Here is a 17,291-nt window from a genome sequence, read left to right as displayed (position 1 = left end):
AAAAATACAAAATAAGGTGGTAAATTGGTGATTAATAGCATTCCATGTGGTTCGGCAGTGGTAAATTAATGTAAATAAGACACATCAAACTAAAGGGACAAAATTTCTAAGTTAAGAAAAGTTATGTTTTGTCGGGAAGATTTGTAACAACAGCTGCAGCAGCCTCTAGTGGACGTGACCCTAAACTGCAGCTCTTACTGCTTCTTTCTCCATGCATGCTTTCGCAGCACATCTCCACAGAACTCGTTGAAAATTTGATCTCTGAAATTAGAGTTGAATTTACATTTCGAATGCCTGCTGGATAGCATTTATTATTTCACAAAGACAGGAAAGTGCACCATTCCTGGAAATACTGCAATACCAGGATGATGCGTGGAGCGGACAGAGCAAGCCCTTATTCCATCTCCCTGCTTCAAAAATCAATTTAATATACAGTCCCCAAGTGGAGACATATCAGATATTAAACTGATAAGAACAGAAACTACACACTGATCTTAGCCAAAAGGCCGAGAAGCGATGCCACATAACTGGCGAGGAAATCCTGGAAATACTGCAATAGCAGGATGATGCACGGAGTTGACAGAGCGAGCCCTTGTTCCAACTCCCTGTTTCAAAAATACAAAATGAGGTGGTAAATTGGTGATTAATAGCATTCCATGTGGTTCGGCAGTGGTAAATTAATGTAAATAAGACACATCAAACTAAAGGGACAAAATTTCTAAGTTAAGAAAAGTTATGTTTTGTCGGGAAGATTTGTAACAACAGCTGCAGCAGCCTCTAGTGGACGTGACCCTAAACTGCAGCTCTTACTGCTTCTTTCTCCATGCATGCTTTCGCAGCACATCTCCACAGAACTCGTTGAAAATTTGATCTCTGAAATTAGAGTTGAATTTACATTTCGAATGCCTGCTAGATAGCATTTATTATTTCACAAAGACAGGAAAGTGCACCATTCCTGGAAATACTGCAATACCAGGATGATGCGTGGAGCGGACAGAGCAAGCCCTTATTCCATCTCCCTGCTTCAAAAATCAATTTAATATACAGTCCCCAAGTGGAGACATATCAGATATTAAACTGATAAGAACAGAAACTACACACTGATCTTAGCCAAAAGGCCGAGAAGCGATGCCACATAACTGGCGAGGAAAACAAGTCATTCTGACTGGCCTCACTTTAACTCACGGTTCCAAAACTGCATTATTTTGTAGACCTTACTACCAATAGTTACTCTGTAAAACGTGAATTACCAACATTTTATGTTGTTCAGAAGTGATAAATTCATATAAACAAGTCACATGAAGCTGAAAACAATCAATGACAGTGACAACCATTTGTTTATTTCTAGTCCTTTTACTCCAAAACTAATAGCTGAGAATGATAACAGGCCATTTCTTTTGGTGTTGTTGTAAATATAAACACATCATTTACATAATGTGATTATAGTGCCTATATCTCTACACTTCTTGTTCAATCTATGCAGCATAAAGAAGTTGTTAGGTTAAAAAAAGCTAGGTTTTTGACGAGATAGATTTCTAACAACAGCTGCAGCAGCCTCTAGTGGACGTGACCCTAAACTGCAGCTCTTACTGCTTCTTTCTCCATGCATGCTTTCACAGCACATCTCCACAGAACTCGTTGAAAATTTGATCTCTGAAATTAGAGTTGCATTTACATTTTGAATGCCTGCTGGATAGCATTTATTATTTCACAAAGACAGGAAAGTGCACCATTCCTGGAAATACTGCAATACCAGGATGATGCGTGGAGCGGACAGAGCAAGCCCTTATTCCATCTCCCTGCTTCAAAAATCAATTTAATATACAGTCCCAAAGTGGAGACATATCAGATATTAAACTGATAAGAACAGACACTACACACTGATCTTAGCCAAAAGGCCGAGAAGCGATGACACATAACTGGCGAGGAAAACAAGTCATTCTGACTGGCCTCACTTTAACTCACGGTTCCAAAACTGCATTATTTTGTAGACCTTACTACCAATAGTTACTCTGTAAAACGTGAATTACCAACATTTTATGTTGTTCAGAAGTGATAAATTAATATAAGCAAGTCACATGAAGCTGAAAACAATCAATGACAGTGACAACCATTTGTTTATTTCTAGTCCTTTTACTCCAAAACTAATAGCTGAGAATGATAACAGGCCATTTCTTTTGGTGTTGTTGTAAATATAAACACATCATTTACATAATGTGATTATAGTGCCTATATCTCTACACTTCTTGTTCAATCTATGCAGCATAAAGAAGTTGTTAGGTTAAAAAAAGCTAGGTTTTTGACGAGATAGATTTATAACAACAGCTTAAAAGTGCTTTTGCAGCACATCTCTACAGAACTAGTTGAAAATTTGATCTCTGAAATTAGAGTTGCATTTACATTTTGAATGCCTGCTGAATAGCATTCATTACTTCACAAAGGTAGTGTAGCAGGAAGAAGCCAGTCCTAATATTCAAAACACCTGACCCCTCATCACCTCGTGATGGGTGGAGTGTATAAAGGGAGACTCTCAACTGGTTGCTTATGCTCACATTTGGTCAGATGTTGTTGGGAAGGTCGCTTGTGTAGCGTGCAGGTCTAAAACTCTAACATCAGTAAGTAATGTTTTTCCTTCTGCATAAAATCTACAATTTCAGTGTTTGACTTGAATTGTTTAAATCTAGAAACCACTGTAAGTCTCCTTCTTGGTACTGGGGTGTGACTGCAATTCACCCTCCCCAGTGTAGTTTTAGCATAAAACAGGTATGAATTGTTTTATTGCACCCATACTTCTCCATAACACAACAATGACAGTTATTTATATATAGCACGTATTGGCAAGCTGATCCTCCCGATGTGGGCCGGAAAGGATTCTTTGGTTGGGGTGGAGGCATCCAGCTCTGGTAGGTGACGATGGTTTCCTCTGCCTTCCACCATCTTCTGTAAATCACCTATTAACTTTGATTTAATTCCAGCTCTGACACTGCTGCAGCTCCCTGGAGACCCTGCTGTTTTGTTTCACTGCTTGGTTTCTTTTTTTTTTTTTTGTTTAACTTTACTTTGTTTCTTCGGTTGACTTTGTTTAATTAGTTTTATCTCGTTTGGTTTCTTAAGTTTTTTGGTACACAAGCTTTCTATTGTTTAGTGTGGCCTCCAGCCTTGCCGCAGGTGGCAGCCTTGGGTTCTTTTAGACCAGGGGTGTCAAACTCCAGTCCTCAAGGGCCGCTGTCCTGCAACTTTTAGATGTGCCTCTGCTGCACCACACCTGAAAAGAATAATTAGGTCATTAGCAAGGCTCAGGAGAACCGATCTACACAGGGAGGAGGTAATTAAGCCATTTCATTCCACTGTTTTTTACCTGTGGCACTTCTAAACACTGCAGGACAGCGGCCCTTGAGGACTGGAGTTTGACACCCCTGTAGACTATTTTATTAAATTATTGATATTTGTAATTGATTCTGTTGGAGGTAACCTCATTTTAGTCTTTGGCCAAGTTTAAATTGTAGTATTTGGTTTTTTTTTGTATTTGAATGTTTAACCCCACCCTTTTTTCTCCAGGCTGAGAGCTGAAGGTAGTGGGAGGGGCCTACAGGGAGACTGGAACTGTGTGTTGTGTAGTGGCCGGTGTTGGTATTTCTTCACGACTGAATGCCTGTTTTCAAGTGTTTGGAGTGATTTATTTTGGATTTATACATTTATTTTAGGAACCAGTTCCCATTTGGTCTGCCCTCCCCCTGCTGGTAGGCCTCAGTACTGTGCACTTCCCTTCCTATTGTAGATCCTTATATTTTGATAGTCCTTTTTTTAAAAACAAACATGAAAACAATAAAATGTAATTAACTTTTGGAAAAGTCTTGTTCTCTTTGGTCACAAACCTCGAGTGCCTAATGACAATCTATTTCCTTGGGTGCAATTCCCAAGGTGGCGTTGTTGACAACTTCTGGTTACCCTGCTGTGAGGAGCAGAGTATCGGATTCATACCCTCGTGTCGCCACAGTAGGAAAGTGCACCATTCCTGGAAATACTGCAATACCAGGATGATGTGTGGAGTGGACAGAGCAAGCCCTTATTCCATCTCCCTGTTTCAAAAAACAATTTAAGATACAGTCCCCAAGTGGAGACATATCAGATATTAAACTGATAAGAACAGACACTACACACTGATCTTAGCCAAAAGGCCGAGAAACGATGCCACATAACTGGCGAGGAAAACAAGTCATTCTGACTGGCCTCACTTTAACTCACGGTTCCAAAACTGCATTATTTTGTAGACCTTACTACCAATAGTTACTCTGTAAAACGTGAATTACCAACATTTTATGTTGTTCAGAAGTGATAAATTCATATAAACAAGTCACATGAAGCTGAAAACAATCAATGACAGTGACAACCATTTGTTTATTTCTAGTCCTTTTACTCCAAAACTAATAGCTGAGAATGATAACAGGCCATTTCTTTTGGTGTTGTTGTAAATATAAACACATCATTTACATAATGTGATTATAGTGCATATATCTCTACACTTCTTGTTCATTCTATGCAGCATAAAGAAGTTGTTAGGTTAAAAAAAGTTAGGTTTTTGACGAGATAGATTTATAACAACAGCTGCAGCAGCCTCTAGTGGACGTGACCCTAAACTGCAGCTCTTACTGCTTCTTTCTCCATGCATGCTTTTGCAGCACATCTCTACAGAACTAGTTGAAAATTTGATCTCTGAAATTAGAGTTGTATTTACATTTTGAATGCCTGCTGGATAGCATTTATTATTTCACAAAGACAGGAAAGTGCACCATTCCTGGAAATACTGCAATACCAGGATGATGCGTGGAGCGGACAGAGCAAGCCCTTATTCCATCTCCCTGCTTCAAAAATCAATTTAATATACAGTCCCCAAGTGGAGACATATCAGATATTAAACTGATAAGAACAGACACTACACACTGATCTTAGCCAAAAATGCCAAGAAGCGATGCCACATAACTGGCGAGGAAATCCTGGAAATACTGCAATAGCAGGATGATGCACGGAGTTGACAGAGCGAGCCCTTGTTCCAACTCCCTGTTTCAAAAATACAAAATAAGGTGGTAAATTGGTGATTAAAAGCATTCCATGTGGTTCGGCAGTGGTAAATTAATGTAAATAAGACACATCAAACTAAAGGGACAAAATTTCTAAGTTAAGAAAAGTTATGTTTTGTCGGGAAGATTTGTAACAACAGCTGCAGCAGCCTCTAGTGGACGTGACCCTAAACTGCAGCTCTTACTGCTTCTTTCTCCATGCATGCTTTCGCAGCACATCTCCACAGAACTCGTTGAAAATTTGATCTCTGAAATTAGAGTTGAATTTACATTTCGAATGCCTGCTGGATAGCATTTATTATTTCACAAAGACAGGAAAGTGCACCATTCCTGGAAATACTGCAATACCAGGATGATGCGTGGAGCGGACAGAGCAAGCCCTTATTCCATCTCCCTGCTTCAAAAATCAATTTAATATACAGTCCCCAAGTGGAGACATATCAGATATTAAACTGATAAGAACAGAAACTACACACTGATCTTAGCCAAAAGGCCGAGAAGCGATGCCACATAACTGGCGAGGAAATCCTGGAAATACTGCAATAGCAGGATGATGCACGGAGTTGACAGAGCGAGCCCTTGTTCCAACTCCCTGTTTCAAAAATACAAAATGAGGTGGTAAATTGGTGATTAATAGCATTCCATGTGGTTCGGCAGTGGTAAATTAATGTAAATAAGACACATCAAACTAAAGGGACAAAATTTCTAAGTTAAGAAAAGTTATGTTTTGTCGGGAAGATTTGTAACAACAGCTGCAGCAGCCTCTAGTGGACGTGACCCTAAACTGCAGCTCTTACTGCTTCTTTCTCCATGCATGCTTTCGCAGCACATCTCCACAGAACTCGTTGAAAATTTGATCTCTGAAATTAGAGTTGAATTTACATTTCGAATGCCTGCTAGATAGCATTTATTATTTCACAAAGACAGGAAAGTGCACCATTCCTGGAAATACTGCAATACCAGGATGATGCGTGGAGCGGACAGAGCAAGCCCTTATTCCATCTCCCTGCTTCAAAAATCAATTTAATATACAGTCCCCAAGTGGAGACATATCAGATATTAAACTGATAAGAACAGAAACTACACACTGATCTTAGCCAAAAGGCCGAGAAGCGATGCCACATAACTGGCGAGGAAAACAAGTCATTCTGACTGGCCTCACTTTAACTCACGGTTCCAAAACTGCATTATTTTGTAGACCTTACTACCAATAGTTACTCTGTAAAACGTGAATTACCAACATTTTATGTTGTTCAGAAGTGATAAATTCATATAAACAAGTCACATGAAGCTGAAAACAATCAATGACAGTGACAACCATTTGTTTATTTCTAGTCCTTTTACTCCAAAACTAATAGCTGAGAATGATAACAGGCCATTTCTTTTGGTGTTGTTGTAAATATAAACACATCATTTACATAATGTGATTATAGTGCCTATATCTCTACACTTCTTGTTCAATCTATGCAGCATAAAGAAGTTGTTAGGTTAAAAAAAGCTAGGTTTTTGACGAGATAGATTTCTAACAACAGCTGCAGCAGCCTCTAGTGGACGTGACCCTAAACTGCAGCTCTTACTGCTTCTTTCTCCATGCATGCTTTCACAGCACATCTCCACAGAACTCGTTGAAAATTTGATCTCTGAAATTAGAGTTGCATTTACATTTTGAATGCCTGCTGGATAGCATTTATTATTTCACAAAGACAGGAAAGTGCACCATTCCTGGAAATACTGCAATACCAGGATGATGCGTGGAGCGGACAGAGCAAGCCCTTATTCCATCTCCCTGCTTCAAAAATCAATTTAATATACAGTCCCAAAGTGGAGACATATCAGATATTAAACTGATAAGAACAGACACTACACACTGATCTTAGCCAAAAGGCCGAGAAGCGATGACACATAACTGGCGAGGAAAACAAGTCATTCTGACTGGCCTCACTTTAACTCACGGTTCCAAAACTGCATTATTTTGTAGACCTTACTACCAATAGTTACTCTGTAAAACGTGAATTACCAACATTTTATGTTGTTCAGAAGTGATAAATTAATATAAGCAAGTCACATGAAGCTGAAAACAATCAATGACAGTGACAACCATTTGTTTATTTCTAGTCCTTTTACTCCAAAACTAATAGCTGAGAATGATAACAGGCCATTTCTTTTGGTGTTGTTGTAAATATAAACACATCATTTACATAATGTGATTATAGTGCCTATATCTCTACACTTCTTGTTCAATCTATGCAGCATAAAGAAGTTGTTAGGTTAAAAAAAGCTAGGTTTTTGACGAGATAGATTTATAACAACAGCTTAAAAGTGCTTTTGCAGCACATCTCTACAGAACTAGTTGAAAATTTGATCTCTGAAATTAGAGTTGCATTTACATTTTGAATGCCTGCTGAATAGCATTCATTACTTCACAAAGGTAGTGTAGCAGGAAGAAGCCAGTCCTAATATTCAAAACACCTGACCCCTCATCACCTCGTGATGGGTGGAGTGTATAAAGGGAGACTCTCAACTGGTTGCTTATGCTCACATTTGGTCAGATGTTGTTGGGAAGGTCGCTTGTGTAGCGTGCAGGTCTAAAACTCTAACATCAGTAAGTAATGTTTTTCCTTCTGCATAAAATCTACAATTTCAGTGTTTGACTTGAATTGTTTAAATCTAGAAACCACTGTAAGTCTCCTTCTTGGTACTGGGGTGTGACTGCAATTCACCCTCCCCAGTGTAGTTTTAGCATAAAACAGGTATGAATTGTTTTATTGCACCCATACTTCTCCATAACACAACAATGACAGTTATTTATATATAGCACGTATTGGCAAGCTGATCCTCCCGATGTGGGCCGGAAAGGATTCTTTGGTTGGGGTGGAGGCATCCAGCTCTGGTAGGTGACGATGGTTTCCTCTGCCTTCCACCATCTTCTGTAAATCACCTATTAACTTTGATTTAATTCCAGCTCTGACACTGCTGCAGCTCCCTGGAGACCCTGCTGTTTTGTTTCACTGCTTGGTTTCTTTTTTTTTTTTTTGTTTAACTTTACTTTGTTTCTTCGGTTGACTTTGTTTAATTAGTTTTATCTCGTTTGGTTTCTTAAGTTTTTTGGTACACAAGCTTTCTATTGTTTAGTGTGGCCTCCAGCCTTGCCGCAGGTGGCAGCCTTGGGTTCTTTTAGACCAGGGGTGTCAAACTCCAGTCCTCAAGGGCCGCTGTCCTGCAACTTTTAGATGTGCCTCTGCTGCACCACACCTGAAAAGAATAATTAGGTCATTAGCAAGGCTCAGGAGAACCGATCTACACAGGGAGGAGGTAATTAAGCCATTTCATTCCACTGTTTTTTACCTGTGGCACTTCTAAACACTGCAGGACAGCGGCCCTTGAGGACTGGAGTTTGACACCCCTGTAGACTATTTTATTAAATTATTGATATTTGTAATTGATTCTGTTGGAGGTAACCTCATTTTAGTCTTTGGCCAAGTTTAAATTGTAGTATTTGGTTTTTTTTTGTATTTGAATGTTTAACCCCACCCTTTTTTCTCCAGGCTGAGAGCTGAAGGTAGTGGGAGGGGCCTACAGGGAGACTGGAACTGTGTGTTGTGTAGTGGCCGGTGTTGGTATTTCTTCACGACTGAATGCCTGTTTTCAAGTGTTTGGAGTGATTTATTTTGGATTTATACATTTATTTTAGGAACCAGTTCCCATTTGGTCTGCCCTCCCCCTGCTGGTAGGCCTCAGTACTGTGCACTTCCCTTCCTATTGTAGATCCTTATATTTTGATAGTCCTTTTTTTAAAAACAAACATGAAAACAATAAAATGTAATTAACTTTTGGAAAAGTCTTGTTCTCTTTGGTCACAAACCTCGAGTGCCTAATGACAATCTATTTCCTTGGGTGCAATTCCCAAGGTGGCGTTGTTGACAACTTCTGGTTACCCTGCTGTGAGGAGCAGAGTATCGGATTCATACCCTCGTGTCGCCACAGTAGGAAAGTGCACCATTCCTGGAAATACTGCAATACCAGGATGATGTGTGGAGTGGACAGAGCAAGCCCTTATTCCATCTCCCTGTTTCAAAAAACAATTTAAGATACAGTCCCCAAGTGGAGACATATCAGATATTAAACTGATAAGAACAGACACTACACACTGATCTTAGCCAAAAGGCCGAGAAACGATGCCACATAACTGGCGAGGAAAACAAGTCATTCTGACTGGCCTCACTTTAACTCACGGTTCCAAAACTGCATTATTTTGTAGACCTTACTACCAATAGTTACTCTGTAAAACGTGAATTACCAACATTTTATGTTGTTCAGAAGTGATAAATTCATATAAACAAGTCACATGAAGCTGAAAACAATCAATGACAGTGACAACCATTTGTTTATTTCTAGTCCTTTTACTCCAAAACTAATAGCTGAGAATGATAACAGGCCATTTCTTTTGGTGTTGTTGTAAATATAAACACATCATTTACATAATGTGATTATAGTGCATATATCTCTACACTTCTTGTTCATTCTATGCAGCATAAAGAAGTTGTTAGGTTAAAAAAAGTTAGGTTTTTGACGAGATAGATTTATAACAACAGCTGCAGCAGCCTCTAGTGGACGTGACCCTAAACTGCAGCTCTTACTGCTTCTTTCTCCATGCATGCTTTTGCAGCACATCTCTACAGAACTAGTTGAAAATTTGATCTCTGAAATTAGAGTTGTATTTACATTTTGAATGCCTGCTGGATAGCATTTATTATTTCACAAAGACAGGAAAGTGCACCATTCCTGGAAATACTGCAATACCAGGATGATGCGTGGAGCGGACAGAGCAAGCCCTTATTCCATCTCCCTGCTTCAAAAATCAATTTAATATACAGTCCCCAAGTGGAGACATATCAGATATTAAACTGATAAGAACAGACACTACACACTTATCTTAGCCAAAAGGCCGAGAAGCGATGCCACATAACTGGCGAGGAAAACAAGTCATTCTGACTGGCCTCACTTTAACTCACGGTTCCAAAACTGCATTATTTTGTAGACCTTACTACCAATAGTTACTCTGTAAAACGTGAATTACCAACATTTTATGTTGTTCAGAAGTGATAAATTCATATAAACAAGTCACATGAAGCTGAAAACAATCAATGACAGTGACAACCATTTGTTTATTTCTAGTCCTTTTACTCCAAAACTAATAGCTGAGAATGATAACAGGCCATTTCTTTTGGTGTTGTTGTAAATATAAACACATCATTTACATAATGTGATTATAGTGCCTATATCTCTACACTTCTTGTTCAATCTATGCAGCATAAAGAAGTTGTTAGGTTAAAAAAAGCTAGGTTTTTGACGAGATAGATTTATAACAGCTGCAGCAGCCTCTAGTGGACGTGACCCTAAACTGCAGCTCTTACTGCTTCTTTCTCCATGCATGCTTTTGCAGCACATCTCTACAGAACTAGTTGAAAATTTGATCTCTGATATTAGAGTTGCATTTACATTTTGAATGCCTGCTGAATAGCATTTATTATTTGACAAAGACAGGAAAGTGCACCATTCCTGGAAATACTGCAATACCAGGATGATGCGTGGAGCAGACAGAGCAAGCCCTTATTCCATCTCCCTGCTTCAAAAATCAATTTAATATACAGTCCCCAAGTGGAGACATATCAGATATTAAACTGATAAGAACAGAAACTACACACTGATCTTAGCCAAAAGGCCGAGAAGCGATGCCACATAACTGGCGAGGAAAACAAGTCATTCTGACTGGCCTCACTTTAACTCACGGTTCCAAAACTGCATTATTTTGTAGACCTTACTACCAATAGTTACTCTGTAAAACGTGAATTACCAACATTTTATGTTGTTCAGAAGTGATAAATTCATATAAACAAGTCACATGAAGCTGAAAACAATCAATGACAGTGACATGCTTTTGCAGCACATCTCAGAACTAGTTGAAAATTTGATCTCTGAAATTAGAGTTGCATTTACATTTTGAATGCCTGCTGAATAGCATTCATTACTTCACAAAGGTAGTGTAGCAGGAAGAAGCCAGTCCTAATATTCAAAACACCTGACCCCTCATCACCTCGTGATGGGTGGAGTGTATAAAGGGAGACTCTCAACTGGTTGCTTATGCTCACATTTGGTCAGATGTTGTTGGGAAGGTCGCTTGTGTAGCGTGCAGGTCTAAAACTCTAACATCAGTAAGTAATGTTTTTCCTTCTGCATAAAATCTACAATTTCAGTGTTTGACTTGAATTGTTTAAATCTAGAAACCACTGTAAGTCTCCTTCTTGGTACTGGGGTGTGACTGCAATTCACCCTCCCCAGTGTAGTTTTAGCATAAAACAGGTATGAATTGTTTTATTGCACCCATACTTCTCCATAACACAACAATGACAGTTATTTATATATAGCACGTATTGGCAAGCTGATCCTCCCGATGTGGGCCGGAAAGGATTCTTTGGTTGGGGTGGAGGCATCCAGCTCTGGTAGGTGACGATGGTTTCCTCTGCCTTCCACCATCTTCTGTAAATCACCTATTAACTTTGATTTAATTCCAGCTCTGACACTGCTGCAGCTCCCTGGAGACCCTGCTGTTTTGTTTCACTGCTTGGTTTCTTTTTTTTTTTTTGTTTAACTTTACTTTGTTTCTTCGGTTGACTTTGTTTAATTAGTTTTATCTCGTTTGGTTTCTTAGTTTTTTGGTACACAAGCTTTCTATTGTTTAGTGTGGCCTCCAGCCTTGCCGCAGGTGGCAGCCTTGGGTTCTTTTAGACCAGGGGTGTCAAACTCCAGTCCTCAAGGGCCGCTGTCCTGCAACTTTTAGATGTGCCTCTGCTGCACCACACCTGAAAAGAATAATTAGGTCATTAGCAAGGCTCAGGAGAACCGATCTACACAGGGAGGAGGTAATTAAGCCATTTCATTCCACTGTTTTTTACCTGTGGCACATCTAAACACTGCAGGACAGCGGCCCTTGAGGACTGGAGTTTGACACCCCTGTAGACTATTTTATTAAATTATTGATATTTGTAATTGATTCTGTTGGAGGTAACCTCATTTTAGTCTTTGGCCAAGTTTAAATTGTAGTATTTGGTTTTTTTTTGTATTTGAATGTTTAACCCCACCCTTTTTTCTCCAGGCTGAGAGCTGAAGGTAGTGGGAGGGGCCTACAGGGAGACTGGAACTGTGTGTTGTGTAGTGGCCGGTGTTGGTATTTCTTCACGACTGAATGCCTGTTTTCAAGTGTTTGGAGTGATTTATTTTGGATTTATACATTTATTTTAGGAACCAGTTCCCATTTGGTCTGCCCTCCCCCTGCTGGTAGGCCTCAGTACTGTGCACTTCCCTTCCTATTGTAGATCCTTATATTTTGATAGTCCTTTTTTTAAAAACAAACATGAAAACAATAAAATGTAATTAACTTTTGGAAAAGTCTTGTTCTCTTTGGTCACAAACCTCGAGTGCCTAATGACAATCTATTTCCTTGGGTGCAATTCCCAAGGTGGCGTTGTTGACAACTTCTGGTTACCCTGCTGTGAGGAGCAGAGTATCGGATTCATACCCTCGTGTCGCCACAGTAGGAAAGTGCACCATTCCTGGAAATACTGCAATACCAGGATGATGTGTGGAGTGGACAGAGCAAGCCCTTATTCCATCTCCCTGTTTCAAAAAACAATTTAAGATACAGTCCCCAAGTGGAGACATATCAGATATTAAACTGATAAGAACAGACACTACACACTGATCTTAGCCAAAAGGCCGAGAAACGATGCCACATAACTGGCGAGGAAAACAAGTCATTCTGACTGGCCTCACTTTAACTCACGGTTCCAAAACTGCATTATTTTGTAGACCTTACTACCAATAGTTACTCTGTAAAACGTGAATTACCAACATTTTATGTTGTTCAGAAGTGATAAATTCATATAAACAAGTCACATGAAGCTGAAAACAATCAATGACAGTGACAACCATTTGTTTATTTCTAGTCCTTTTACTCCAAAACTAATAGCTGAGAATGATAACAGGCCATTTCTTTTGGTGTTGTTGTAAATATAAACACATCATTTACATAATGTGATTATAGTGCATATATCTCTACACTTCTTGTTCATTCTATGCAGCATAAAGAAGTTGTTAGGTTAAAAAAAGTTAGGTTTTTGACGAGATAGATTTATAACAGCTGCAGCAGCCTCTAGTGGACGTGACCCTAAACTGCAGCTCTTACTGCTTCTTTCTCCATGCATGCTTTTGCAGCACATCTCTACAGAACTAGTTGAAAATTTGATCTCTGATATTAGAGTTGCATTTACATTTTGAATGCCTGCTGAATAGCATTTATTATTTGACAAAGACAGGAAAGTGCACCATTCCTGGAAATACTGCAATACCAGGATGATGCGTGGAGCAGACAGAGCAAGCCCTTATTCCATCTCCCTGCTTCAAAAATCAATTTAATATACAGTCCCCAAGTGGAGACATATCAGATATTAAACTGATAAGAACAGAAACTACACACTGATCTTAGCCAAAAGGCCGAGAAGCGATGCCACATAACTGGCGAGGAAAACAAGTCATTCTGACTGGCCTCACTTTAACTCACGGTTCCAAAACTGCATTATTTTGTAGACCTTACTACCAATAGTTACTCTGTAAAACGTGAATTACCAACATTTTATGTTGTTCAGAAGTGATAAATTCATATAAACAAGTCACATGAAGCTGAAAACAATCAATGACAGTGACATGCTTTTGCAGCACATCTCAGAACTAGTTGAAAATTTGATCTCTGAAATTAGAGTTGCATTTACATTTTGAATGCCTGCTGAATAGCATTCATTACTTCACAAAGGTAGTGTAGCAGGAAGAAGCCAGTCCTAATATTCAAAACACCTGACCCCTCATCACCTCGTGATGGGTGGAGTGTATAAAGGGAGACTCTCAACTGGTTGCTTATGCTCACATTTGGTCAGATGTTGTTGGGAAGGTCGCTTGTGTAGCGTGCAGGTCTAAAACTCTAACATCAGTAAGTAATGTTTTTCCTTCTGCATAAAATCTACAATTTCAGTGTTTGACTTGAATTGTTTAAATCTAGAAACCACTGTAAGTCTCCTTCTTGGTACTGGGGTGTGACTGCAATTCACCCTCCCCAGTGTAGTTTTAGCATAAAACAGGTATGAATTGTTTTATTGCACCCATACTTCTCCATAACACAACAATGACAGTTATTTATATATAGCACGTATTGGCAAGCTGATCCTCCCGATGTGGGCCGGAAAGGATTCTTTGGTTGGGGTGGAGGCATCCAGCTCTGGTAGGTGACGATGGTTTCCTCTGCCTTCCACCATCTTCTGTAAATCACCTATTAACTTTGATTTAATTCCAGCTCTGACACTGCTGCAGCTCCCTGGAGACCCTGCTGTTTTGTTTCACTGCTTGGTTTCTTTTTTTTTTTTTTGTTTAACTTTACTTTGTTTCTTCGGTTGACTTTGTTTAATTAGTTTTATCTTGTTTGGTTTCTTAAGTTTTTTGGTACACAAGCTTTCTATTGTTTAGTGTGGCCTCCAGCCTTGCCGCAGGTGGCAGCCTTGGGTTCTTTTAGACCAGGGGTGTCAAACTCCAGTCCTCAAGGGCCGCTGTCCTGCAACTTTTAGATGTGCCTCTGCTGCACCACACCTGAAAAGAATAATTAGGTCATTAGCAAGGCTCAGGAGAACCGATCTACACAGGGAGGAGGTAATTAAGCCATTTCATTCCACTGTTTTTTACCTGTGGCACATCTAAACACTGCAGGACAGCGGCCCTTGAGGACTGGAGTTTGACACCCCTGTAGACTATTTTATTAAATTATTGATATTTGTAATTGATTCTGTTGGAGGTAACCTCATTTTAGTCTTTGGCCAAGTTTAAATTGTAGTATTTGGTTTTTTTTTGTATTTGAATGTTTAACCCCACCCTTTTTTCTCCAGGCTGAGAGCTGAAGGTAGTGGGAGGGGCCTACAGGGAGACTGGAACTGTGTGTTGTGTAGTGGCCGGTGTTGGTATTTCTTCACGACTGAATGCCTGTTTTCAAGTGTTTGGAGTGATTTATTTTGGATTTATACATTTATTTTAGGAACCAGTTCCCATTTGGTCTGCCCTCCCCCTGCTGGTAGGCCTCAGTACTGTGCACTTCCCTTCCTATTGTAGATCCTTATATTTTGATAGTCCTTTTTTTAAAAACAAACATGAAAACAATAAAATGTAATTAACTTTTGGAAAAGTCTTGTTCTCTTTGGTCACAAACCTCGAGTGCCTAATGACAATCTATTTCCTTGGGTGCAATTCCCAAGGTGGCGTTGTTGACAACTTCTGGTTACCCTGCTGTGAGGAGCAGAGTATCGGATTCATACCCTCGTGTCGCCACAGTAGGAAAGTGCACCATTCCTGGAAATACTGCAATACCAGGATGATGTGTGGAGTGGACAGAGCAAGCCCTTATTCCATCTCCCTGTTTCAAAAAACAATTTAAGATACAGTCCCCAAGTGCAGACATATCAGATATTAAACTAAGAACAGAAACTACTAATTTGATAGAAAAAAAAACTCAGAAATTTGGAGATAAATCTAAGAAATAAAAAAATAAAACAAACTGAATTTCAAAAGTTGAAATTTTTCTCGGAAAAACTGAAATTTTGAGATTCATCTAAAATTTTATAGAAAAAACTTGGAAATTTTTGAGGTTCTAAATTGAAACATTTTCAACTTTCTTTTGAAATTCAGAAATTTCAAAATCTCTGCAAATTTTTCTACAATATTTTTGACTTTTCAAACAAAGTTTTCAGAAGTCTTTCTCTAGAAAGTTTCTTAGATTAATCTAAAAGTTGTTTTGGCTGAAATTTATTATACTTACTATGTAATAGTCTGAAACAGTAGATTAAAAAAATGGAGCACCGGCAGTTCTGCGATTTCCCAGTTTGCCTCTGTGTGTGTGAGAAAAACCATGAAATAACAGACAGGACACGGCTCCACATCACCAAGACTTTACTTCACAGCTCAGTGCCCTGCAGCCCCAGACTAACACAGGCTCCAACATTCAGCACAAGTTTGCACCAAATCTAAGCAGGAATAACTTCCTCTCATGGTTAAACCCTGTTTTTCTCATGCGATCAAAAGAAGAAGAAAAAAAAGGCCTATTACCAACACACTGGAACACAAGGTTAAAGACTCGGGTTTACTATTCGCCTGGCAAGATAAAAAATAAAGATGTCTTTCATGGAAATGATTCTGTTATGTACAATTTTAGAGAATAAACAAAATATACCCTCAAAAATAGAATGTTTAAAGCATGCCCAATGTCACACCATGAGGAGGAGGCGAGCGGCCGAACGCTTTCTCTTGGAGTCCATTCTTATGCTTCTCTTCATTCACTACGAGTTCAGAATATATTTGGGAATCTTTTACATGCCAACATAACTCGGCGCTAAATCCTCTCCAATTTGGCTTATTTATGGAAAATAAGATGGGAAGATCTATATTAAGTCACTTTTAATACAGTTTTCCCCGTACAGATTCAATGCATTTGTGATATACTTTACCATGCAATGTGAACCAAGCAGAGTATCGTCGACAGAAGACTAGCATAGTTGTGGAAAGCTGGGAATACTGTGTTATGTGAGAATATCTGAAAACGGGGGCCATGACTCTCGGCTGGAGGAAGAAGAAGAAGTTAACTCAGGGATCAACCAGGGAGCAGCAGAGGCATCCGTAGCACCGTGGCAGCAAAGCTCCTGAACAACAGTCAGTCAGGAAACTGGAAGCCCAAATACAGTTCAGTTCGGTGTCCTTCAAAAAACATACAATGTCCGTTTCCATTAGATGAATTTGAGGTTATTGTAACACCAGAGTCTCTTGCTGTGAAAACCTTTGAGGCGTAACTTGACAGGAGACTGATAACACACCAACAGGTCTCGGATCCGAGTGCCTCTGTATTATCTAGCAGGCACCGCCTTATCCCTGGCATTCGCTTTCGCTTTAGCCCCGCCGGCGGGTTTCGGCCTGGGCCTGGCAGGCGCAGCGGCTGTGGAGGTCTGCGCGGTGGCTTCCTGGGAGGCGCTGCGACGCATAGTTGTTGTAGTTCTGGGTGGCAGCATGGGGACAGTGGGGGCCCGAACCGAGAGGGGCTGCCTGGATGGGCACGTCCTCTGAGGAGAGGGGCTG

General features: G+C 39.7%; 14 non-coding genes across 14 annotated transcripts; all 14 read right to left on the bottom strand.

Moving 5' to 3' along the window:
* Positions 1-327: 327 nt before the first annotated feature.
* Positions 328-518, bottom strand: LOC148161135 (U2 spliceosomal RNA). The gene has a single exon (XR_015763953.1). It is a non-coding gene; the product is annotated as a U2 spliceosomal RNA (small nuclear RNA).
* A 421-nt stretch (positions 519-939) lies between these two features.
* Positions 940-1,130, bottom strand: LOC148161134 (U2 spliceosomal RNA). The gene has a single exon (XR_015763951.1). It is a non-coding gene; the product is annotated as a U2 spliceosomal RNA (small nuclear RNA).
* A 589-nt stretch (positions 1,131-1,719) lies between these two features.
* On the bottom strand, positions 1,720-1,910 carry LOC148161133 (U2 spliceosomal RNA). Its single transcript, XR_015764018.1, has one exon. It is a non-coding gene; the product is annotated as a U2 spliceosomal RNA (small nuclear RNA).
* A 2,089-nt stretch (positions 1,911-3,999) lies between these two features.
* On the bottom strand, positions 4,000-4,190 carry LOC148161132 (U2 spliceosomal RNA). The gene has a single exon (XR_015764028.1). It is a non-coding gene; the product is annotated as a U2 spliceosomal RNA (small nuclear RNA).
* A 589-nt stretch (positions 4,191-4,779) lies between these two features.
* LOC148161131 (U2 spliceosomal RNA) lies at positions 4,780-4,971 on the bottom strand. The gene has a single exon (XR_015764034.1). It is a non-coding gene; the product is annotated as a U2 spliceosomal RNA (small nuclear RNA).
* Positions 4,972-5,392: 421 nt separating this feature from the next.
* On the bottom strand, positions 5,393-5,583 carry LOC148161130 (U2 spliceosomal RNA). Its single transcript, XR_015763950.1, has one exon. It is a non-coding gene; the product is annotated as a U2 spliceosomal RNA (small nuclear RNA).
* Positions 5,584-6,004: 421 nt separating this feature from the next.
* Positions 6,005-6,195, bottom strand: LOC148161129 (U2 spliceosomal RNA). The gene has a single exon (XR_015763947.1). It is a non-coding gene; the product is annotated as a U2 spliceosomal RNA (small nuclear RNA).
* A 589-nt stretch (positions 6,196-6,784) lies between these two features.
* LOC148161128 (U2 spliceosomal RNA) lies at positions 6,785-6,975 on the bottom strand. Its single transcript, XR_015764014.1, has one exon. It is a non-coding gene; the product is annotated as a U2 spliceosomal RNA (small nuclear RNA).
* Positions 6,976-9,064: 2,089 nt separating this feature from the next.
* LOC148161127 (U2 spliceosomal RNA) lies at positions 9,065-9,255 on the bottom strand. The gene has a single exon (XR_015764027.1). It is a non-coding gene; the product is annotated as a U2 spliceosomal RNA (small nuclear RNA).
* Positions 9,256-9,844: 589 nt separating this feature from the next.
* LOC148161126 (U2 spliceosomal RNA) lies at positions 9,845-10,035 on the bottom strand. Its single transcript, XR_015764020.1, has one exon. It is a non-coding gene; the product is annotated as a U2 spliceosomal RNA (small nuclear RNA).
* Positions 10,036-10,621: 586 nt separating this feature from the next.
* LOC148161125 (U2 spliceosomal RNA) lies at positions 10,622-10,812 on the bottom strand. The gene has a single exon (XR_015763989.1). It is a non-coding gene; the product is annotated as a U2 spliceosomal RNA (small nuclear RNA).
* Positions 10,813-12,672: 1,860 nt separating this feature from the next.
* On the bottom strand, positions 12,673-12,863 carry LOC148161124 (U2 spliceosomal RNA). The gene has a single exon (XR_015764025.1). It is a non-coding gene; the product is annotated as a U2 spliceosomal RNA (small nuclear RNA).
* A 586-nt stretch (positions 12,864-13,449) lies between these two features.
* On the bottom strand, positions 13,450-13,640 carry LOC148161123 (U2 spliceosomal RNA). The gene has a single exon (XR_015763982.1). It is a non-coding gene; the product is annotated as a U2 spliceosomal RNA (small nuclear RNA).
* Positions 13,641-15,502: 1,862 nt separating this feature from the next.
* Positions 15,503-15,686, bottom strand: LOC148161122 (U2 spliceosomal RNA). Its single transcript, XR_015763936.1, has one exon. It is a non-coding gene; the product is annotated as a U2 spliceosomal RNA (small nuclear RNA).
* Between the last annotated feature and the right edge of the window lie 1,605 nt (positions 15,687-17,291).

The sequence above is a fragment of the Poecilia mexicana genome, unplaced genomic scaffold (genome assembly GCF_051168715.1).
Source record: "Poecilia mexicana isolate PSO_F unplaced genomic scaffold, ASM5116871v1 scaffold_1, whole genome shotgun sequence".
Lineage (NCBI taxonomy): Eukaryota > Metazoa > Chordata > Actinopteri > Cyprinodontiformes > Poeciliidae > Poecilia > Poecilia mexicana.
Note: the sequence above shows the minus strand (reverse complement) of the source record. Positions and strands in the feature narration are given on the sequence as shown.